Source organism: Canis aureus, chromosome 5 (assembly GCF_053574225.1).
Source record: "Canis aureus isolate CA01 chromosome 5, VMU_Caureus_v.1.0, whole genome shotgun sequence".
Taxonomy (NCBI): domain Eukaryota; kingdom Metazoa; phylum Chordata; class Mammalia; order Carnivora; family Canidae; genus Canis; species Canis aureus.
In genome coordinates, this window is record NC_135615.1 from 70,059,919 (window position 1) to 70,084,391 (window position 24,473).

Sequence of the window (24,473 nt, forward strand, 5' to 3'; positions counted from 1 at the left end):
GGAGACTGATGTGGGACTTGATCCCGGGTCTCCAGGATCATGCCCTGGGCTGAAGGCAGTAGTAAACCCCTGAGCCACCTGGGCTGCCCCTTCATATCTGTTCAAATGTCACCTCCTTAGAGACTATCCTTGGCCTCCTTATCTGAAGTTACGCCATGCCCCATCACAATCTGTGCCCTCGCTTTCATTTTTGTTCTTTAAAGTGCTCATTACAGTTTGAAGTGGGAGTGTGTTCTCTTGTCTCCTCACTAGATTCTAAACCACACTGGAGCAGAGACTTCATTAGTATCATTCTCCATGGGACCCTGGGACTTGGTCCAATCCCTGCAAGAGCTGCTCCATATTTTTTAATAAGTGGATTAAAGGCCGACACACATCTTCAAATCTTTCCCCATGAATTTTGTAGCTTGACTCAGAGAGAAGTTCCTTTCTTTTTTGGATCCCAGAGCCTTAACATATAAAGCTCAGAAAGTATTGGTGGCTAAAGGTTCTGCCTTTTAGGCCAGAGATCTGGTAAGGAATCAATGGAGAGAAGATTGGAGAAAGAGGGAGAAGAATAATGTGGGCATATGGAGAACCAGAGACAAGAGACAAAGATGGAAAAAGAGCATCTTTGCAGCAGTGGTAGGTAGGCACCAGATGTTCCTGGGGTCCAGTTGCTAACCTGCTCTCTAGGTAAGTGTATGTGTGTAAGTACTCATGTGTATGTCCTGTTGGTTAAAAACCAGTTTCATGGGGGTAAAATTTATATGCAATGAAACCCTGATTTTTAAGTATGCAATTCAACGAGCTTTAACAAATATACAGGGGGGCCTGGCTGGCTTAGTCACTAGAGCATGTGACTCTTGATCTCTGGGTTGTATGTTCAATCCCCATGTTGGGTATGGAGATTACCTAAAAATAAAATTCAAAACAGAACAAATAAACAAACCAAATATACAGTCGTGTAACTACCACCACAATTAAGATATAGAACATTTCCTTCAACCCAAAAATTATGATGTTTCTGGAGTTACACATGATACCCCAAGATTCTTTGTTTAAAAACAGCTTTGTTGGGGGATCCCTGGGTGGCTCAGCGGTTTAGCGCCTGCCTTTGGCCCAGGGCGTGATCCTGGAGTCCTGGGATCGAGTCCCACATCAGGCTCCCGGCATGGAGCCTGCTTCTCCCTCCTCCTGTCTCTCTCTCTCTCTCTCTGTCTGTCTGTCTATCATAAATAAATAAATCTTAAAAAAAAAACTTAAAAAAACAGCTTTGTTGAGGTATATTTGATACACAGAGAGTGACATGTATTTAAAATGTGTTATTTCGTTAAGTTTTGACATATGTGTGCCCCTGTGAAACTCTCACCACAATCAATCCCCATTTACCCTGAAAAGTTTTCTTCCACCTCTTTGTAATCCCTCCCTCTCAGCCCCTGTGCTCCTGTCCCCAGCAGCCACTTGAGGATAGCCACTCTGCTGTCAGTGTTGGTTAGCCTGCATTTTCTAGAGATTTATATAAATGAAATTATGCAGTGTGCATTCTTTTCTGCCTGGCTTTTTTTCTCTCTGTAATTATTTTTAGATTCATCCATGTTGTGGCAAGTATCAATAGTTCATGCTTTTGTCACTACTGAGTAGTATTTTGTTGGATGGATATGCCATGACTGGTTCATCTATTCATCTATTGATGGGCATTTGGGTTGTTTCCTGTTCAGGATTATTACAAATAAAGCTGCTGTGAACATTCCTGTACAAGTCTTTGTATGGACATAACATTTCCTTTTCTCTTGGGTAAGTACGTATCAGTGGAATCGCTGGGTATTTCTTTTTTTTCTTTTTTAAATATATTATTTAGTTATTTGAGAGAGAGTGAACAGGAGCAGGGGTGGTGGGGCAGAAGAAGAGGAAGAAGCAGACTCCCCTCCCCATTGAGCAGGAAGCCCCATGTAGGGCTTGATCCCAGGACCCTGAGATCATGACCTGAGCTGAAAGCAGATGCTTAACCGACTGAGCCACCCAGGTGCCCCTTAATAATGTCTTTCTTTCTTTCTTTCTTTCTTTCTTTCTTTCTTTCTTTCTTTCTTTCTTTCTTTCTTTCTTTCTTTCTTTCTTTCTTCTTTCTCTTTATTTTTGCTTGAGGCAATCAATTTAGGGTTGGTCAAGGTCCCTCAGCAGGACTGTCACTCAGTTCCCTCCCTCTGGCCTCCTTCTGGGCTGTCCCTGTTACTGTGCAAGTCCTGCTGTCGCAGTTGGCCGAGCAAACACCTTAGCTTCCTGGGCATGTCGCATTTGAGAGCAATGTTGGCTTACATAAGCACGCCGACCTCTTGCTCCTTGCCAAAATCTAACATCTGGGAATCTTTTTCTTTCTTTCTTTTTTTTTTTTTTTTAATTTCTAGGTTTATTTTTATTTTATTTTATTTTATTTTTCTAAAATTTTTTATTGGAGTTCAATTTGCCAATATATAGCATGATACCCAGTGCTCATCCCATCAAGTGCCCCCCTCAGTGCCCGTCACCCAGTCACCCCCACCCCCCACCCACCTCCCTTTCCACCACCCCTTGTTCGTTCCGGGAATCTTTTTCAAGTGTGTTCTTGCTGCCTCTGGATTGGAATGTGAAGTGCCGACAGAGTTGTCTGCCCTAACAGTGTGATCAACGTATGTCTGTGGATAGACCACAGCAGTGATCAACTCCAGAGAAGGAGAGCCTTGAAGGAAAAGATAGTCGGAGGAACAGGGAGCCAGCCATAAGATGAGCTAGCTAAGAATGAGTCTCGAACATTCAGAGCTTAAAAACAGTGTTACCTGGGCAGTATGCTTTTACATTTGAGTTGAACTGATTTCTGAAAAAGGAATGCATTCAGATGGCTCAATATTCAAGAGCAAGGGTGGGTAAACAGTACTGTGAAGTCTTTCTCTTACCCATGTCCTTAGCCACCAAGTTTCTGTCCCTAGAGGCAACCACAATTCTCCATCCCTGGTCCCTTTGTTTTTCCAGATATCTGCATATACAAAAATCTGCAAATATAAGCACATACGTGTATGTATCTTGTGTGTATGCATAGCACTTTTTACACAAGTGCTAGCAAGCTAAACACACTCTGGTACACTTTGATTTTTTTCTCTTTACATATCTCTGGGTTTAATCCACAGTACAGTGGAAAAGAGCCTGCTCGTTCTTTTTTTTATATTTACATAATACTCCATTATACTTATTCAACCAGTTGAGGCAGCATTTGACCACTGGTATTGGTAGGACAAGGGGATGACAGGGTGAATAATTTTAGTTTGCACAGTAAGTAATGACAAAATTGCAGGTGGATTCTCTTGGCCTTCTGAACTGTAATATAATCTCAGTGAAGGTAGACTGAAGGATAGGTAGCATTTTTAAGTACTTGATATGCCGAAGGATTCATAAAGTACTGGTTCTTAAACTTTAGTGTCTTTAAGAATTACCAGGGGAGCTAATTAAAAGTGAGGCTAAGCAGGCTCCCTCCTCCTCTACTGCCCCAGAAATTCTGGTTCATTGGAGGGGGAGGTGGGGGGGAGCACATAATTCTAATACAAGTGGTCCTCAGACTAAACTAAGGAAAACCATGGTCTGCAGAGGGAAAAGAGCTTTCCACTGAAGGAGTAATTGAATAGTTCATGAATTCAAATCATTAAAATAATTTCATTCCCATATTTTTAAACCTGAAAGGAATTTATGAACAAGTAAATGGTCTTCTCAAACAGGTCAGAAGAATATGCAGTCTCTTCATCCCTGCATGCCAGCTCCCTCTCTCTCTGGAGACAACAGTTTCCTGTCAGTCATTACCTTTGAAGAGACAGGAGGTCCCTTACCACACTGCAGGGAGCCCACGGTGTCTGTGGAAAGAGGCCTTGTCCCTAGGTAGGGGCAGTGCGAGGCCCTGGGAAAAGCAACAAACTTGGATTTGGAAACCCTGGGTCAAGTGTCATCTTAAATATCAGTGACTCACTGTGTGCCAGGCACCGAGCTCAGGATCTTCCAAGTATTATCTCAGTGAGTCTTACGAGAACCCATTTTACAGAGCATAAAATTGAGGCTGAGAGGGAGGTTTAGTAATTTGCCAGAGGCCGGTGGGGGTGGGGGTCCAATAGCTAAATTGAGGGAACCAGGATTTTGATTCAAAGCTAAAGCTATTGTTCTTGAGATGCCTGGGTGGCTCAGTGGTTAAGTGTCTGCCTTTAGCTCAGGGCATGATCCTGGAATCCCAGGATCGAGTTCCATGTGGCGCTCCCTGCAGGGAGCCTGCTTCTCCCTCTGTGTCTCTGCCTCTCTCTGTGTGTCTCTCATTAATAAATAAATAAATAATCTTAAAAAAAATAAAGCTATCGCTCTTAAACACTCTGTTTAAGTGCCCTTAACCACTTAGTTGCTGGGGAAATTTGGGAAAACCTCTTAACCACTCCCGGGTTCTTGGGAGTCCATAACACTTTATGGAAACTCCTCATTTATTGTCTTTCTTTCTCACTATGGGAGCTCTGTGAGGACATGTCCCTGTCAATGCAGATCAGAAAATCGCTTTTTCGGGGCAACTGGGTGGCTCAGTGGTTGAGCATCTGCCTTTTGCTCAGGTCATGTTCCCAGGATCCTGGGATGGAGTCCTATATCACACTCCCCGTGGGAGCCTACTTCTCCCTCTGCCTATGTCTCTGCCTCTCTCTGTGTCTCTCATGAATAAATAAAATCTTAAAAAGAAAAAAAAGAAAATCACTGTTTCTAAATATCTACATAGCCATAAAATCAAAATATTCAAAATTTAATCACCAGAAAAACAACCTTCTTGGGGCACCTGGGTGGCTCAGCAGTTGAGCGTCTGCCTTTGGCTCAGGTCATGATCCCGGGGTCCTGGAATCGAGTTCCACAACGGGCACCTCCCAGAGAACCTGCTTCTCCTTCTGCCTATGTCTCTGCCTCTCTTGTGAATAAATAAATAAAATTAAAAAAAAAAAAAACTTTCTTGACTTTCCTCTGATCTTGTCTGCCTACATTTTATATACATATGTATATTATATATAATATGTATGTATTATATATTATGCTTAATATATAACATATATATTATGTATATATATAAAATATAGGCAGGCAAGATCATTATTTATATGCATGCACTATATATTAATAATGTATATACAATTATATATAGACATAATACATATATTATATATATAAATATTATATATTAGTTGATTTGGTGAGTGAAATGTGGATGTAAATATCCATGCCACTTCCAAGCTAAGCCACGCTAAGGGTTAGCTTGTGGGCTGCCATCTTTTTCATTTCTTTCTGCCATGAATCCAGCAATGGCCTTGAGAGGGACTGTTCTGTCTGCCTGGTGTGAAGGTCACTTGGACGACAGACAAGCTGACCTATAATGACGTTAACATGAGTGAGAAATAAATATTTGTCAAGAAGAAAAATTGTCCCTGAGATTTGGGGGCATATGTTATTTACAGCTTAACCTAGCCCATCCTGATACAGTGGCCTTGGAATGCTACTTTGACCCCTCAGAGCCTAAGTATCCTTTTCTATAAAATGGGAATAATTGTGGCTTACTTCATTCTCAGGGCTGTTTTCAGGATTTACATAACGCAATGGATTGCAAGCACTTAGCTTACTTTTGGGAGCTCAGTAGCTTATTAAATTTAATTGAATCTCAACCTAATCAGCAACTGGAAAGGGGCCAGAGACCAATGGATGGTGACCTTTTATTTAAAATCTGGCAAAACAGGAGTGCCTAGATAGCTCAGTTGGTTAAATGTCCGACTCTTGATCTCAGTTCAGGTCATGATCTCAGGTGGTAGGATTGAGTCCTGCATCAGGCTCCATGCTGGGCATGGAACCTGCTTAAGATTCTCTCCCTCTCCCTTTCCCTCTGCACAACCCCCTCAGATAAATAAATAAAATAAAATCTGGTAAAACATGTCTTTCCATAGCAGCAGTATTCACAGTAGTCAAAAGGTGGAGACAATTCACATGTCTACCAACAGATGGATAGATACACAAAGTGCACAGACATAGAGTGGAGTATTATCCAGCCTTTGAAAAGCACGGAATTGTGACCCATGCTTCGTGAATCTTGAACACTATGCTACATGAAATAAGGCTTCCACGAAAGGACAAATAATGTGCACTTCTACTCATATTAGAGCAGTGAAATTCATGGAGACAGAAAGTAGACTGCAGGGAGGACACCTGGGTGGCTCAATGGTTGAGCGTCTACCTTTGGCTCAAGTGGTGATCCCGGGGTCCTGGGATTGAGTCCCATATCGGGCTCCTCACAGGGAACCTGCTTCTCCCTCTGCCTGTGTCTCTGCCTCTCTCTCTGGGTCTCTAATGAATAAATAAATAAAATCTTTAAAAAAATAGACTAGGAGCTGCAGGGGCTGGATGGAGGAGGGAATGGTGAGTTAGTATCTAGTGAGGACAGTTTCAGTTTGAGAAAATTAAAGAGTTCTGGACACAGGTGGCAGTGGTGGTTGCACAACAGTGTGAAGATGCTTAATGTTACCGAATCATACATTTTAAAATGGCTAAAATGGTAAATTTTATGTTATGTATATTTTATCACCATAAAAAAAAGCTTTATCAAACTTCCCTTTCATTTGAAAAAAACCCAAAAACTTCATTCATTTTTTTGCTCTGCTTTGTGGTGGGTCAACCTCATTTGGAGCTCCTGTTCTGGACCGCAAATGTTTATCTTTTCCTTTATTATTATTTTTGTTACATATATCACACGTGGTACTTATTTAAAGATTAAAATATAGATAAGCAGGGGCGCTTGGGCAGCTCAGTCAGCTAAGTGTCTGACTCTTGATTTCAGGTCAGATCATGATCTCAGGGTCCTGAGATTGAGCCCTGCGTTAAGCTCTGTACTGGCTGTGAAGCCTGCTTAAGATTCTCTCCTTCTCCTTCTCCCTCTGCCCCTCCCCCTACTTGTTCCTTCTCTAAAATAACAAATAAATAAGAAAATACAGATAAGCAAAAAGAAAAAAAAATCTACTCATGTACTCACCCTGCAGTGATAACCAGCGTTCATGGTTTGGTGTATCTCATTACAAACATCTTTCTAAGCACTTATACATGGAATTCCACATATGTCTATACACAGTCATACAAAGTTGGATTTAAACATAAAATCAGGTCAAAGTATATATGCCAAGATGTAACTTGCTTTTTTGGTCTACTAAATAATAAATATAGATCTTTCTTAAGATGAGGTGTCCGGCTGGCTCCATCAGTGAAGCATGTGACTCTTGATCTTGGGGTTTTGAGCCACACGTTGGGTGTAGAGATTACTTAGAAATAAAATCTTTTTTTTTTTTTTAAGATGGGATTGGGGAGCCTGTGTGGTTCACTTGGTTAAGTGTCTGCCTTTGGCTCAGGTCATGATCCCAGAGTCCTGGGTTTGATTCCCACCTGCATCAGGCTCCCTGCTCAGCCAGGAGCCGGCTTCTCCCTGTTCCTCTGCCTGCTGCTCCCCCTGCTTGTGCTCTTTCTCTGTCAAATAAATAAATAAAATCTTTTTAAAAATATGGGATTACATCCCCAAAATCCCATTTTAAGTTGAAAATATTAAGTTGCATTGCGTCGAATACACCTAACCTACAGAATATCATACCTTAGCCTACCTAGTCTAACTCACATGTGCTCAGAACACATATTTAGCCTACAGTTGGGCAAAATCATCTGACCCAAAGCCTGTTTTATAAAAAAGTGTTGACTATTTCATGTAATTTATTGAGCAGTGTGCTAGAAGTGAAAAACAGAATGGTTGTATGGGTACAGAATGGTTGTAAAGGTACTGGTTGTTTTCCCTCCTGATTATGGTGGCTGTCTGAGAGCTGCGGCTAGTCCAGCATCACAAGAAAGTACGGTACCGCATATCACTAGCCCAGAAAAAGATCAAAATCTGAAATGTGAGATGTACTTTCTACTGAATGCATATCATTTTCCCATAATCATAAAGTCAACTGTCTTAAGTTCAGAAGAGCTGTACATGAATAATTTTCCACATTAACAGTATAGATCTGCATCATCATCTTTTTTTTTTTTTAGATTTTTATTTATTTAATCATGAGAGACACAGAGAGAGAGAGAGAGAGAGGCAGAGACACAGGCAGAGGGGAAGTAGGCTCCATGCAGGGAGCCCGACATGGGACTTGATCCCAAGTCCCCAGGATCACGCCCCGGGCCGAAGGCAGGCACTCAACCACTGAGCCACCCAGGCGTCCCATCTTTTTTTTTTTTTTTTAAAGATTTTATTTATTTATTTATGAGAGACACACAGAGAGATGCAGAGACACAGGCAGAGGGAGAAGCAGGCTCCTTGCAGGGAGCCCGATGCAGGACTCAATCCCAGGACCCTGGGATCACTCCCTGAGCCAAAGGCAGACGCTCAACCGCTGAGCCACCCAGGTGTCCCTACATCATCATTTTTTTAAAGATTATTTATTTGTTTGTTTGTTTATTTATTTATTTATTTATTTATTCATGAGAGACAGAGAGAGAGAGAGGTAGAGACACAGGCAGAGGGAGAAGCAGGCTCTATGCAGGGAGCCTGACGCGAGACTCCATCCCAGGACCCCAGGATCAGGCTCCGGGCTGAAGGTGGTGCTAAACTGCTGAGCCACTCGGGCTGCCCTACATCATCATTTTTAATGACTGTACAGAGTCCCACTGTATATATGGATGTAACTTCTTTATTTAACTAATATCCCTCTTACAAATTTGGTTGTTTCCATTCTCTTTTGTTATTATAAACAAGCTTATGGCAAATATAATAATTATGGTACAATTTATTGATTACTTTATATGAACCAGAGATACTTGCCAAGCACGTTGTAAGCATTATTTAATTTAATCTTCACAAGAGTCCTATAAGGTAATACAGTTATAATCCCTATCTCATAGGGGAGCAAACTGCAATTCAGAGAGGTTAAGCCATCTGTCTACATTATCTGGCAAGTGACAATACCGGGATTTATTTTTTATTTTTTATTTTTTTTTAATACCGGGATTTAAATGGAGCTCTGTTTGTTCTACAGCCCACCCTCTCTCCTCTCAGTTGTGCTGTGTCCCAACTACTGAAATAGCGTTCCTTAAATTCCCTTTCTTGCAGCCACGGGATGGAAGGGGTTTGTGGGCAAGGAGCCTAGAAGGTCCCTTATCTAGCTCTTTTGAAACAAAATGGAGCTCCAAAAGTTTTGGATCGATTTCCCCTTAAGAAAGTGTATGTACTTGCCAACAAAGACACCCAGTCTTCCCTGAGGGCCGTCCCGAAAGTCTTAGATCTGGGCCACCCCTGTCAGCCATCAGGCCCATGACTGCCTAAAGCCTTGTGCTCTTGAGAAGCAGATTTGGATGTTGTCCTCTCTGCCCTAAGAGAAGCACACTGGGCCCTCCAGGTTTTCTCACCAGCTGAGGCCTGTAGGCTGTCCAGCCCAATCCTAAGTCTTGTGCTTTCCTGTCAAACAGAGAGGATCCTCCCATTGGTCCAGGTCCATGGCTTCCTTGGAAACAGCAGCCGCTAAGGGATGACTCTTGTGTCCAATAGTCACTCGGGTTCAGTAGCCTCTCTCTAACCCAGGACCTACTTCCCCCAGAAGCAGACCCTGATACATGGATTTCAGAGTACACAGTTTTTCAGGAAGTGCAGGAAACACCAGCAGGGGAGTGAGGAAATGACACAGGGAAGGGAAGTCTTCCAATGAAGGGTATGTTATCACCAGCTACCATTCTCGGCAACCAAAGCTAAAGTCCATGGAAAAACTCTGGAGAATGTCCTGGGGTGAGTTCACCAGATGGGTGAGGGAGCTGGGGTATTTATATACTCTCAGGGCAGAGAGGTCTTTTGCAGCTTTGGGATAAGCCTTCAGGTAATGAGATGCAGAAAGTGGAAGTTCACTGAGCATACTAAAGTGATCAGTCTAAGAGGTGAGGGTGGGGGAATCGACTGTTCTGCTACATCTTGATACCAATATTCTCAGGGCCAGGATTTTGCTAGGAACTAAATCTTCCCACACCACAGCACCTTCCCACCCAGTCCCCAGATACAGCTGGAAACAACATTTTCACGATCCACAAGGAAGTCCACATGTCTTCAAATCTCACATATCATTATTAAGAGTTTTGTTCACTTCTTCTGTCAATTATGAGAGGTTTATTATTTTGTCTTGTTCTCCCCCCTTCCATTAGCGTGGAAGAAATACTTTCTGTTCCTATTCTTGTAATAGTTACCCTCTTAATTTCATCTTGCTATCTGAGCAAAGTCTAAAATTAATCAGTGTCTTTTCTCCCCCTGAACTTTGCCACAACCTTAAAACATCTTAACTCCAATAATTAGCCTTCTATTTTTTTTAAATATTTCATTTATTTATTCATGAGAGACACAGAGAAAGAGGCAGAGACACAGGCAGAGGGAGAAGCAGACTCCATGTAGGGAGCCCGATGTGGGACTCAATCCCAGGACTCCAGGATCACATCCTGAGCCGAAGGCAGATGCTCAACCACTGAGCCACCCAGGAGTCCCCAATAACTAGCCTTCAACTTGTATGCCATTGTTGCATATATATTTCACAATCTTATTTTTTTAACCCTCAGATGACATTTTTATTATGGTTTTATGTAGTTAATGAATAACATGAATTATTCAGAGGCATAATTCTTGGGGCACCCAGGTGGCTTAGTCAGTTACGTGTCTGCCTTCAGCTCAGGTCATGATCCTGGGGACCTGAGATAGAGCATATGTCAGGCTCTCTTCTTCGCAGGGAGTCTGCTTCTCCTTCTCCCTCTGCCTGCGGCTCCACCTGCTTGTACTCCCTCTCTCTCCCTGTCAAATAAATAAATAAAATATATATTTTAATTTAAAAAGAAGCATAATTCTTAATTTCCAAATATATAGGGGTTTTCTAGTTATCTTTTCTTTATTAATTCCTACCATAAATTCATTGTAGCTTGAAAACACATTTTGTATGATTTCAATACTTTGACACTTGCTCAGATTTGCTTAATGGCCCAGGATATAGTTAATTTCTGTAAATGTCCCATGGGTCCTGAAAAAGAACATGAATTCTACAGTTTGTTGGGTACCATGTTCTACAGATGTCTGCTAGGTCAGGCTTGTTAATCATTACATCTTCTCTGTTCTTACTGTTTTTTGTCTGCTTGTCCTAGCAATCACTGAAAGGGATGTGTTGAAATCTACTGTTATGATGGTTGATGTGTCTCTTTTTCCTTCTGCCATTTTTTGGCTTTATACCTTTTAAAAGCATGTTATTAGGTACATATGAATTTAGAATTGTTATATCTTCTTAAATGAAATTTTTTTTTCATTATGAAATGACCCTCATGCCCCATTGTGAAATGTTTTTGGCTTTAAATTGTATTTTATTCTATTATCAGTCTAGCTATGTCAGCTTTCTTTTGTTTAATATTTACATAACATGCTTTTTCTACCTTCTCACTTTCAATCTTTTTTTTATATTTATAGTTTAAATATATCTCCTGTAGACAACAAATATATAATTGGGTTTTTAATATCCAATCTGGCAGTCTTTGCCGTTTGACTAAGATACTTAGTTTTGAAACTTCAAAGTGCTATTATTATTATTAACATGATTACTATTATTACTATTTACATTCAATATTAATTTAGACTTTCTGCTCAGGATCATTTTCTATCTGCCTGAAATAAAATATGTACAGTGCCTCTAGAGTGTTTAGATCTGCTAGTGGCAAACTGTTTCAGTCTTTGTCTGAAACTGTCACCTTTATGGTTGTTTTTCTTCTGCAGGTCTAATATGATGAAAAAAAATTGTCAATTCAGAACTCATCCATCAAAAATATCCTTTAAGAACGAAGACAAAATAAAGATCTGTCATCATCCATTGAACTCTTAGTTCTTCCTGCCCCAGACCTGCTGTTCCCTAGCAATCCCCAAATTTGGACAGGGAGTACCAAAATATTGGAGTTATCTGAGATTTATCTTCTTTTTCCTTCATCTCATATCCTGTTCTTTGTTAAGTCTTGTAAACTCTATTTCAATCTAACCGCTTCTTACTTCCTCCACTTCTACTAATTTAGCTCAAACCACCATCATCTCCCCTCTCTAAGTGTAGCAATAGCTTCCTAATTGGGCCCTCTGCTTCCTCTCTTACCACCCACATGACATTGACACAATATCCTTTTATAATGCAAAAGAGATATTGTTACCCCCCCCAACCTTCTGATGTCTTCCTATCATATTTAGAATAAAATGCAAACTCCATACATAGTGTATGCAATGTGGCTTCTCCCCACTAACTTTGTTTCACTCCATGCTGCCTCTGTTCACTGAGCTCCCCAAGCTGCACTGGGATCCTGCCGCTCCATCTCAGGGCCTCTCCTCTCGCTCTGCTGGAGTGCTCCCCCTAGACCAAGCCTGGCTCCCTACCTCACTTCACTCCCACCTCTGCTCAAACTGCTCAAACATTAAGTAATCAGCAAGGGCTTCCCCACTCCCCATACCTTTTCTAAAATAAAGTCCTACCACTCTACTCCCTTCTCTGTTTTAGTGTTCTTCATAACAACTCTTAACTACCTGACATCATTTCATATGTACTGGAGTGTAAACTTCTTGAGGACAGGACTTCATTTTATTCACTTTATTCATTCCTAGTGTCTCAAACCATCCCTTAGTACAGAGGAAGTTCTCCATAAATACTTGCTGAATGGATGGATCTGCATTGTTGTCTATTTTACAATGAGATGCACATTAAAAGATTTTAATGCAAATATAGCCCAAGTATTTAACCTCATTAGCTTGTTATTACAAAGGTGAGTTTAATTGCCTAGTGCCTTTTCATTCTCAACTTAAAATGACATAACACTCCATCCACATAATGGCAAATCCTCAGTCTCTCCTTAAATGGACCATCCAGTTATTTCTGAGAATCCCCAAAGAAGGATTCCTAGAAGTATCATGCTAGAGTTAGCCTGTGTGGGCTCCTAAGAGCTGATTGTTAAATATTCAAGAATTCTGTGAACTGTTGTTATACTGTGGTAGCTTGAAATTGGCCACACTGGGAGTATTTATACCATGGAAATCAACGAATATTACATATCAGAATGGTTTTTTAAATTAAAAAAAAAATTAGAGGCAGTTTACCAGTACAAGGGTCCCCAAACTAATAAACTGTTTCCAGATGGTATTAGCTCCTCTTCTGCTGAGGTCCCCTTGCGAAGGCTCTTGGAAAATCCCATCCACTGCCACTGCCCATCCTGTGAAGGCCAATGTCTCTGCAAGGCTGCTATATCATATACTCTCTGGGAGCCAAGGGTAAAGTTAAGGGCTGCCCACCAAGTAGATAGAGACATGGAGAGGAGCCTTGAGATAAGGGTTTCTCTACAACTTCCCTCTGCTTTTCCTCTAATCTAGCTGACTTTCAAAGCTCTTAGGCCTTATTTTTCTTTTTAATCAAGGCTCCATAGTGGTGGTGCCAAAGTGTGGCTTCATGATTTTATCCCCCATGTGGAAGACTCTGCTAGTTGCATTTTCTATATGCTTTCTCCCTTCTTCCTTATTGTTACTATGATGTTGGAATAGCAGAATGGCAGAGTGGGAGACACAAGAAGCCACCATTAGGACACTAGAGCCAGGGATCCCTGGGTGGCGCAGCGGTGGGATCCCTGGGTGGCGCAGCGGTTTAGCGCCTGCCTTTCGCCCAGGGTGTGATCCTGGAGACCCGGGATCGAATCCCACGTCGAGCTCCCGGTGCGTGGAGCCTGCTTCTCCCTCTGCCTGTGTCTCTGCCTCTCTCTCTCTCTCTGTGACTATCATAAATAAATAAAAATTAAAAAAAAAAAAAAAAAGGACACTAGAGCCAAAATAAAATATCCGGGCAGCCCTGATGGCTCAGCAATTCAGTGCCGCCTTCAGCCCAGGGCATGATCCTGGAGACCCTGGATTGAGTCCCATGTCAGGCTCCCTGCATGGAGCCTGCTTCTCCCTCTGTCTCTGTCTCTGCTTCTCTGTGTGTGTGTGTCTCTCATGAATAAATAAAATCTTAAAAAAATAAAATAAAATAAAATAAAATAAAATAAAATAAAATAAAATAAAATAAAATAAAATAAAATACCCTGACTCAGTTAAGCCTCTATTAGCTGTCTTACCTGCTGCTTGAATCAGTTCCTAACTGAAAACACTTCTCTGTAATATCCATGAGCCCCTCCAAGTTGGTTAAGAAAAAAACACATATTTTTAAGGTGCCTGGGTGACTCAGTTGGTTAAGTGTCCAACTATTGATCTCAACTCAGGTCTTGATCTCAGGGTCATGAGTTCAGGCCCCACACCCAGCATGGAGCCTACTTAAAAAACAAACAAACCAAAAAACCACATATTTTCTATGCAAGCACAACATCTAAACAAGACCCCTCTGCTTTTTATTGTCTGATGGGAATGCTATTGATTTTTGTGTATTGATTTTGTAATTAGCCAGGTTCTTGGACTTACCTAATATTGTAAATGGATTTTGGGGGGATTTCCAGATATATAATCAATTAGCTTTAAATAGTGATTTTGAGGCAGTCTGGGTGGCTCAGCAGTGTAGGGCCTGCTACACTAGAGACCCAAAATCGAGTCTCACGTCTGGCTCCCTACATGGAGCCTGCTTCTTCCTCTGCCCTTGTCTCTGCCTTTCTCTCTCTCTGTTTCTCATGACTAAATAAATAAAATCTTATTAAAAAAATGATGATTTTGCCTCTTTCTTTCTAATATTTATACTTCTTTTTACATGTTTCCCTAATTAAATCAACTAGAACATTTAGAACTGTTAACTAACCATTGTGGTAGAGATCCTTAATCATTCTTTATCTAATGAAACTATTTCTAGAGTTTCATTATGAAGCATGATGCTTAGAGACCTTTGAAAACAATAATCATAAGAAAATATCACTTCTATTTTATTAATATTTGTAAAACTTAGTTATAGATATTAAATTGATGAAATGCAATTTCATTATCTTTTAATAATATTGTATGGCTTTCTTTTTCTACTTATTAATAAGATAAATTATGTTAATAGATTTTCTCATATTGATCTATCTTTTTATTTCTGTAAAGAATACCACTTGGTCATGGTATGTTTTTCTTTTAAATGATTATTATAGTCTATTTTCTATAATAAATTATATTAATATATTTATCAATATTTAACTATCTTAACATACTATAATAAATACCACTTGATCATGGCATCTTTCTCTCCTAATATACTATTAAGTTCCCTTTGCGAATATTTTTTAAAGTGTATGAACTCAGTCTATAAACCCAGTTGTACAAGAAATATCATGTTTCTCATTCTGCTATGATTTTATTCAGGAGTTTTGCATCAACATGAATGAGCAAGGTTGGTCTATTCTTTTCCTTTTCTTCACTATACTTGAGTTTGGGGCACAGGGTCTTCCTAAAGAAAACCAGAAATATTTCCTTCTTTATCCAACAGTTGTCCCTGTTGCTTGATGTAACTGCCCCATGGGTAAGCTGCATTATTCCCATGTTACACCTAAGGAGACTGAGGTTGGCTAGGATTGCCCTTGTTAAGCCCAGTATCAAGGTCTCTGGGAGGCAGACTTTGTCAACGAAAGGTAGTGTAGAATTGTGGTTGAGTTTGGGTTCTAGGGCTAGACTAACCAGCTAACCCCAGGCAGCCACCTCCACCCAGAGTTCTTATGAGAATTTAACAAGATGATTGTGTGTGTACTGGAGAACAATGCCTGGCACACAGTAAACACTAAATAGACAAGAATTTAAAAACAGAATAGAACAATTCAAAACCCAGAAAGCTACTTGGTGAACCAGGCATCAGGCCAAAGGAGCACAGTCCCAGGGATGGCTCCTTCCAAGCTGAGGAAAAGCCTCAGGAATGATCTCTGCCCAGAGCAGCATCCCCTTTCTAGCACCCACACCCCAAATGCCTTCCAGATTTCATACCCCTTGCCAGGACAGAGCTGCAGGGACCTTCTCAACAGTCATGCTAGCTGCCTGGACACCTTGGATTCTCCTAAATCAAGGCCCCATGTGGTCCCTCTGGCCTGGGATACGTTCAGTGACCAAAGTGAAAAGCAACTCACATTTTTCATGGTGTGTCCTGAACAATGTAAAAGGGAGTTCAGTGAAGAGCACTCCCATCTGAAGCTGCCTCCTTTTCCTTTCATGTATCCCACCCACACCTCCCAGTTGCCTTGAAGATCCAGCCCTTCACCTCAATTCCCACCCCAGCTGGGTGATCATCATCTCCTCTCTCTGTCTAGTCACCCACACACACACATCACCATTCCCCCCATCTCCTCACGGTGCCCACTCCTGGAGCCCAGCCCCCAACATGACCCTTCCCGGGAAAGTAGCTTGTTTTGGGCTCTGATTGCTTTTCCAACAAGAAGCAGCTCTCCTTGGATATCGTTCATCCTGTTCTTAGATGCCCTTGAGGATAATTTTTGTCTGCAGAGAAGACAATTAAGAAAGTTTATTTTGGTTTTAAAAATGGAGTCAATTTATTAAAATTACAAATTTAAAAACCTTAGTTCTCCGACTTTTATGTTCAGGTTACAAATCTTATTATTCTATTTATAAGCCTAATGCATCTTCAGAATAATTTTTAAGGAGACTTTAAATGTTTGGTCCCATTTACAAACTCAATTAAACACCTTCACATTGGAAAATTGCTCTGATAAGCTTAATTGTATTTGATTTCTTTTTAAGTATTTATATTTTCTCACTTAACAAATGGAATATTTTTAAGTACAAAATAGTTTTTATCAATCTAGCACATTAAACTAATAAATATGGTGAGCCCCAAACTCACTTAGATGTCCCAATATTGTGCATTACTTTAGTAAGAGTTCAACTTGCAATCAAAGTCTTAGTCTATTACTCAGTTACACATTTAAATCAGAGTTATACAGTTGTCATTCTAATAGAGAAAATATTCTTAAACATTACAATTGCATAAAACACCCAATATGAGTAAATTTCTTCTTATCACAACATTACTAATGCTATAGTCTTTGATTCTCTTTGGCCTTTCTATACTTAAAGATTTATTTATTTATTTGAGAGAGAGAGAGTGCAGGAGGGAGGGGCAGACAGAGGGGGAGAGAGAGAGAGTCTTAAGCAGACTCCACGCTTAGTGCAGAGCCTGGCAAAGAGCTCAATCTCGTGACCCTGAGTCACCACCTGAGCCAAAACCAAGAGTTGGACACCCAACTGACTCTGCCACTCAGGCACCCCAAGCCTTTCTATACTTACTTTATTTTTTAAAAAAGATTTTATTTATTTATTTGACCGAGAAGGAGAGAGAGAGAATACAAAGCAGGGGGAACAGCAGAGGGAGAAGGAGAAGCAGGCTGGCTACTGAGCAGCATTGCCTCCCCCCCGCCCTGCCCCCAGACTTGGGGCTCCATCCCGGGACCCTGGGATCATGACCTGATCTAAAGGCAGATGCTCAGCCAACTGAGCCACCCAAGTGCCCCTCTATACTTAATTTAAAATAATAATAGCTAACACTAACATAGCATTTTCTATATGCTACTCTGTTCTAAGTGCTTTTCATATATTATATATCAGCTTATTTAATTGTCACAACTCTTGACCATAAACTTCAAGCAGGCCCCGAAGGCTGCCGGCAATCACACCACATGCCACGAGAGCCTTCACTCTCACATGTTTTTAAGTGACTCTTTCATACATTCTGCCCACTTCTCAACCTCCCAACACCTTCCCATCTTAGCCAGTGATCTGTCACACAGCAAATGTGATTTCTCCCACCTTATAAAATAAAGCAAAATAAAAGTATTCTTTTTTTTTTTAAACCAGATTTTCTCTGCTGGCTATCAGCCCATTTTTTAGAAACTCATCTTGGGACACCTGGCTGGCTCAGTTGGTGGAGCATGCAACTCTTGATCTCGGGTTTGTGGGTTTGAGCCCCACGTTGGGTATGGATATTACTTAAACATAAAATCTTAAAAAAAAAAAAAAAAAGCAATCCTTACCTTTCCAACAAAACTCCTCAAAGGCATTGTTATTCCTCTCCCCTGCCTCCACCCACTTCCAGCACGCCCACCTAAATCACCTTGGTTCATCTTCCAGACCATCAGCAGCGCTTTGACACAGCTGATCACTCTCTTTTCCTGGAGACACCACGTCTAAGATGTCACTGTCTCTGGATTTTCCTCCTAACTCCTTGCCATCCCAACTCTAGCTGTTTTGTGGTTCTTCCTCTTCTGTCTTCTCTCATGTCACATATCCCAGTGTTGGTCCTCAGTGTTCCTCCCTTCCTTATGGCCTCTCATTCCCTTGGTGCTCTCATCCTGTCCCATGGTCTTTATACATTTATCTAGTTGCCTCTGGTTCCCAGAGTTGTGTCATCACCCTGGAACTCTTTTTTCAACTCCATGCTTACATATCCAACCACCTGCTTGACATCTCCACTTCTGTGTCTAGTAGACATCTCAAATTAAACGTGTTCAAAGAGGAACCTCTGATCTTCCACCCACCACCAGGTCTGCTCACCTGGAGCCCTCCCTGAACCTGCCCCCCCAAGTTGATGAGCATCCTTCCAGTTGCTCAGACCAAAATCTGTGGATTTTTCTCTTTTCTTACATCTCATATTCTAATTGCAAAATCCCGCTGGTTCTGCCATAAAGATATATCCAGAATTGGGCCGTTTGTTACCACCTCCACTGCTATCACCTCTCACTTGGATTATTACAATAGCTTCCTAAGTGGTCTCCCTGCTTCTACCTTGTCCACTTACATTCTATTCTCAATATAGTATCCAAAGGGATCCTTTTTTTAAAACTCTATTTTTATTTTTTTTAAATAGGCCCAATGCAGGGCTTAAGCTTACGACCCTGAGATCAAGACCTGAGCTGAAATCAAGAGTTAGATGCTCAACCAACTGAGCCACCCAGGCGCCCCAAAGGGATCCTTTTAAAATCTGGATCAGATCATGTCCCTGTTCTGCTCAAAAACTTCAGTGGCTCCTACTTTATTCGAAATAAAAGCCAAAATCCTTGCAGACCCTCATGATCCGATTCCTTGTCCTACTCTTTTTCCCTTCTCATCAGCTCCAGCCACACTGGTCTCCTGGTTATTCTCCCAATATCCCAAGCGAGCTCCTCCTGTATGGCCTTTATAGCAGATGCTCCCTGGGCCCGGACAGCCCCTGCCCCAGATACCTGCTCCTCCTCACTCCTTCACCTCCTTCAGGTCCTCACTTGAATCTCACCATTTCTAGGAGGCCTACTCCAAGCACCCTAATAATATGGCAGCCTGCTGCCAGTCCTTTCTGTTCCCCTCACCCTGCTCTGCTTTCCCCATCTCCAGAGAAAAGACATATCATTTACTTCCTTATCGTGCTTATTTTGTATCTCCCCTACTGGAGGCCAAGACTTTTGTTTTGTTCCTTAGTGTCTCCTAAATGCCTAGAATAATGCCTGGCATTTAGTGGGCTCTCAGGGAATACTTTTTATATAAGCAGTTTCATTAGAAGAGTACGATTTGTACTTCTGTCCTACAGATGAGGAAGCCGAGGCACAGAGAAGGTAAGGAACTTGTCCCAGGTCACTCAGCCAATAAGTGGTGGAGTGGGGATTTGAACTGAGAATCTATGGGCTCAGTCACTACTCTAGATGCCTTTGTAGCTTAAAACATGGGAACCTTTGCTATAGGCTACTCTCTGGATTCCAGGTACTCAAATCACTTAAATTCTCTTTCATCAAAGAAGGCTGTATTCCCACTCAGGTTGGGGATGGATTTTGCCTTTCTTTATCTGTTAAGATATTAAGCATGGTTTTCCATTTTACAGTAAAGACCTTTGAACTGGATGGGAACTTAAATTCTGTCAGGTTTTGGGGCACCTGGGCTCAGTTGGGGTTAAGCCTCTGCCTTCCGCTCAGGTCATGATCCTGGGGTTCTGGAATAAAGCCTCATGTGTGTCCAGGATCTGAGCCCAGCAGGGAGTCTGCCTCTGCCTCTTCCCCTCTCCCACCACTCATGTTCTCTCTCTCTCTCAAATAAATGAGTAAAACCTCAAAAAAAAAAAATTCTGTCATGTTTTCATGGTCACGCAACTCAAAAAACAGAACCCAAGCTCCATGAGGACAGGTGTTCTTGGATACCCTGCCTCTCTTGTTCTTTACTGATTCAGAGCAGTGCCTGGAGCCAGGTCCATGCCCCACAGATATTTGTTAAATGCTGAGTGAATAATATCTGGGATAATATCTAGTTAAATTTTAGCTACCTCACGTGGCTTTGTCTGACTCGAGGTTGTGATTCATTACACGGTTCTCCAATTTATTACCTGCTCTCCTTGGCTCCTCTCCGTTTCATTATCTGAAAGTGCTAGACTGCCACAGTGGACTGTGGTCCTCCACAGGCTTCTGGGTTCTTGGGTAATTGCTCCAGGTCTGCGTGAGCCGGATGGACCTGTCTGTCAAGGTGTCCGAACACCACCGCCACGGAGTCGGGGAGCATGACCCAGCCTCGGCCAGTCCTGTGATTGATCAACACTGTGACTCAAGCAGAGCAATCAGCCAGGAATTTTTATTAGTGTTGTTACTACAACTATTGTCACTAAGAGGACAGCCGGTACTCTTTCTTGCTTTACACGGGGATGAGTGTAGGCTGTCAGTGAGGTGGCTTCTGGGGCTCCCACCGGTCACAGAGAGACTGTGTGTAACACCAAAGGCGTGGAGGCCACAAACAAATAAAGGTAGAGAGGTGAGAGGGTGGGAGAGACAAAGTCAGGGAGGAAGGGCTGGAGAGAGACCTTTTCTTTATTAGCCTGTTCAATTTTTCTATTTCTTGAGTCAATTTTGGTAATTTATATTTTGATACAGTGTCATCCTCCTGTGGATGTGTCATAATGTTATCTTTATTTTTTTAAAGATTTTATTTATTTATTTGAGAGAGAGAGACAGAGATAGTGGTAGAGAGCATGAGAAAGGAAGAGGAGAGGGAGAAGCAGGTGCCCCCCTGAGCAAGGAGCCTAATTCGGGGCTCAATCCCAGGATCCTGGAATCATGACCTGAGCCGAAGGCAGACGCCTAACCCACTGAGCCTCCCAGGCGCCCCATAATGTTATCTAGATTCCTTAGCCCTGTCTGCCCCACAGCTGTATCTCCTTTCCCATGATCTGTATGTATTTGTATCTCCAAGCCCTATAACTTTTGTTCTTAATTAGGCTTACTAGTGGTTCTGTACTTTACAAGATATTTTCAAAGAAGCCATTTTTCTTTATCCTTTTCACTGCTTTTTCTTTCTTTGTTTTCTGCTTCATTAATTTTCTTCTACTTTGTCTTGTTCTTTTTCCAGGTCTTAAGCTGCATCTCAAGTTTGTTCACTTTCAGCATATTTTAACAAAATAATTTCAAATTGTAAATTATCTTCTGAATGAAGATCACTATGCTTCATAGATTTTGATATAAATTTCCATTAATTTGATTATTGTGATGTCTGTTTTTATTCCCTCTTTATTCAGGTATTTTCCTTCACCCACTTTTCCTGACGAATTCCTCCTTGCTCATCAAATTTCAGCTTAGACACTATTCCTCAGGGAAGTCTTCCTGACCATGTCCCCCATCAGGTTGGGGCTTCTGGTTGTAAACTCTTATAGAGTTGATACTTCTCTTTCTGATACACATTGGGGATGATTCTTTATGTGATTACCTATTTCTTTTTAGCTTTCTTACCAGATAGTAAGCTCCTGAGCTCAGGGATTGTGTCGATTTTTGTCACTGTTTCGATAAGTGCTTATTGTATGAATGACTGAAAATTAATTATCAGGGAGATTGTGAAATAGTACAACTCTTTGGAAGGTGACCTTGGCAATACCTAAAAATAAAAAAAATCCTTGATTACTTATGCATTTACCCTTTTGCCCAATGATCCTACTTCCAGGATTCTAGCCTAATGATACACCGGGAAAAATGTTAAAATGATTTATGCACCAGGTTATTCATTGTGGCATAATTTGAGATAACAAAATATTGGAAGTAATCCAAATGTCTATCATTAGGGAGACTGGCTGAATAAGCTGTGATACATTCACACCGAGGAACCAAGGATAGTATCCAGCTGTAACACGGAATGTGGAAGATGCATTGCAATGGAGCAATCTCCAGGATATATTGCTAAGTGAAAAACCCAAGTTGTGGAACTAAATATCTAGCATGCTATCTTTCGTGTAACAATGGGGTGGGAAGGGCTATAAATATGTATACAAATTGTTTGTATTTGCAAAAAGAAACATTGGGAGAATAAAGCAAAAGAACCCCCAAACCACTCAACGACAATAAAAACAATTACTTATGGAGGAAAGAATATGGTGGAGGGACAGCGATGGGAGGGAAACTTTCTAAATGCATATTGTTATGTGGCTTTGGCCTTGGATCAGATAAATATTTCACACGTTCAACAATAATATTAAATCAAGGGGCACCTGGATGGCTCAGTTGGTGGAGTGTCTGACTCTTGGTTTCAGCTCTGGTCATGATCTCAGGGTCATGGGGTCGAGCCCTGCATTGGGCTCTGTGCTCAGCATAGTCTGCTTGGGATTCTCACCCTCTCCCTCCGCCCCTCTCCCTCCTTGCTCTCTCTCTGTGTCTCTCAAATAAAATGAATAAATAAAATCTTTTTTAAAAAGGAAAAATATTAAATCAAAAGGAAAGGAGAAAAAAAACAATGTCTAAAATTTGAAAACAATCTGAAATGAAGGACTTTACATCACACTGGTGATATAACTACTCAGTGGAGATAATTACCTGAAGTGGCTTCACAATACAATATATTGACAGTAAATGCTTAAAAATATATTTTCTAAGGACAAAAAGAGCTGCAAATAAATTTCAAAATTGCATTTGGAAGTTTCACTGTCAGTATAAATATTGATGTTGTTTTTTGAAACTATTTTATGTAAATCATAGCATAAGGCAAATAAGTAATGATGCTAATAGGAGAATCCAAGATCTTCAGTATAAAAGAAAAGAGATATGAGGATAAAACTAAAGAGGTTAAGTAAAAACCTTGAAATGTGGCATTTGAATTGGAAATATTAGCAGAAATTCATGATTCTTTCATTTTTCTGTTCAAAAGTTATGTATTTTCCAGTTCCATCCACTGAAAAATTTGGAAGCAGTGATAACTCACTATCAGTGAGCACATTTAGTGCTCAGATTGTGTCCTCCAGCCACCAAGAATTAGGGCTTCTTGGAGAAGCAGGTGATTCCAAATCTGGGGCAGGAAATAGATAACAGGAGCCTAAAACATCTTGTTGAGCCAGCCAGCAAGGACATTGTCACAGAGTAATGGGATCACACTGAATATATAAACACCCATTTGTCCATATTGACATTCAGAGAGACAGAGAGAGAGAGAGAAAGCCTCACATCAAGCAAATACTATTAAACACCATTGGTGGTAACCAGACCACAATCCTCATCCTGAGAATTAGCAGTGACAAGAAGAGAATTAGGTCTTTATACTGTCATTCTTGTGCTATTTCATCTCAACCTAGAGCCGTCATTTGTGAGCAATGGTAGTTCCTTATAAAAAAAATTCTAATAAATCTAGAAGGATTGATGGGATTAGAAAATCACCTTTGTTTTTTTACAACCACTAAGAAAATAATAGATTAAGGCAATAATCACCAGTGGATGAAATTATTATATGAAAGGTTGATAGGTAATTTTATAATGGAGGGAGTCAAGTTGTCACTGCCTGAGCCCACTGATCCATCTTAGCACCACTATGTGTGTCCCTGACATGATGTCATATGGTGCACACAGCCCTACATGTGAAGTACATGCCTTAGTTTGGATTCCCTCAAAAGCACACCCTAGGAAAAACATTTGGGTGCAAATGGTTTACTTGGGAAATAATCCCAAAAAGTACCTTTAAGGGATTGGAGAAATGAGGCAGGAGAAGAAGAAAACCAAAACAAAGTGAAGTAAGGAATGAGCCACCACTGGGCCACTTGGGGTCCAGTTCCTGTGCATCATCCTCTGAAAGACTGCAAAGTGTCAGGAACTTTCTTGGAGAGGCCAGGAGGCTGGGGTCTTGAGCCACCAGCTCCCACCCTGCCCTAGTCAAGGCTGTTACTGGGGCCTTAGCTCCCCTGCTGCTCTCCAGACCAGAAAATACTCTCAGGGTGCGAGACTTGAAAGGGCATTGGTCTGGCAGGTGGGTAAGTGGTTTCCAGGACTGGCCCAGAGGATTAGATGATTCACCAATGCCACCTGCTGTGGTGTCATGTCAGGAGAGCTGACCTTTGGGCTGGCTTCTAGTTCTAGGAGATACGGGGATGGAGGAACGAGGTAAACAGTACTATGAGGAAGTGAGTAGACAAATCCAGCATGGGGGAGCCTTCTACGGGAGGAACAATTTCTTTAGGGAGGATGTTCTCTGAGTTGGTTACAGCTGT

The 24,473-nt window shown here is 41.2% G+C and overlaps 1 protein-coding gene across 15 annotated transcripts in view; it reads left to right on the forward strand.

Annotated features, from left to right (window-relative positions):
- Window positions 1–212: 212 nt before the first annotated feature.
- The window catches only part of SPOCD1 (SPOC domain containing 1), a 76,950-nt gene continuing 52,689 nt past the window's right edge, over window positions 213–24,473 (forward strand). For 7 of the 15 annotated variants that reach the window (XM_077898714.1, XM_077898720.1, XM_077898719.1 and 4 more), the window contains exon 1: window positions 216–675. The gene's annotated coding sequence lies outside the window, so the exon portion shown is untranslated. Of the gene's footprint in view, window positions 676–1,700; window positions 1,777–24,473 lie in introns of all 15 variants that reach the window. The other 8 variants (XM_077898721.1, XM_077898726.1, XM_077898727.1 and 5 more) reach the window with 4 other exon arrangements.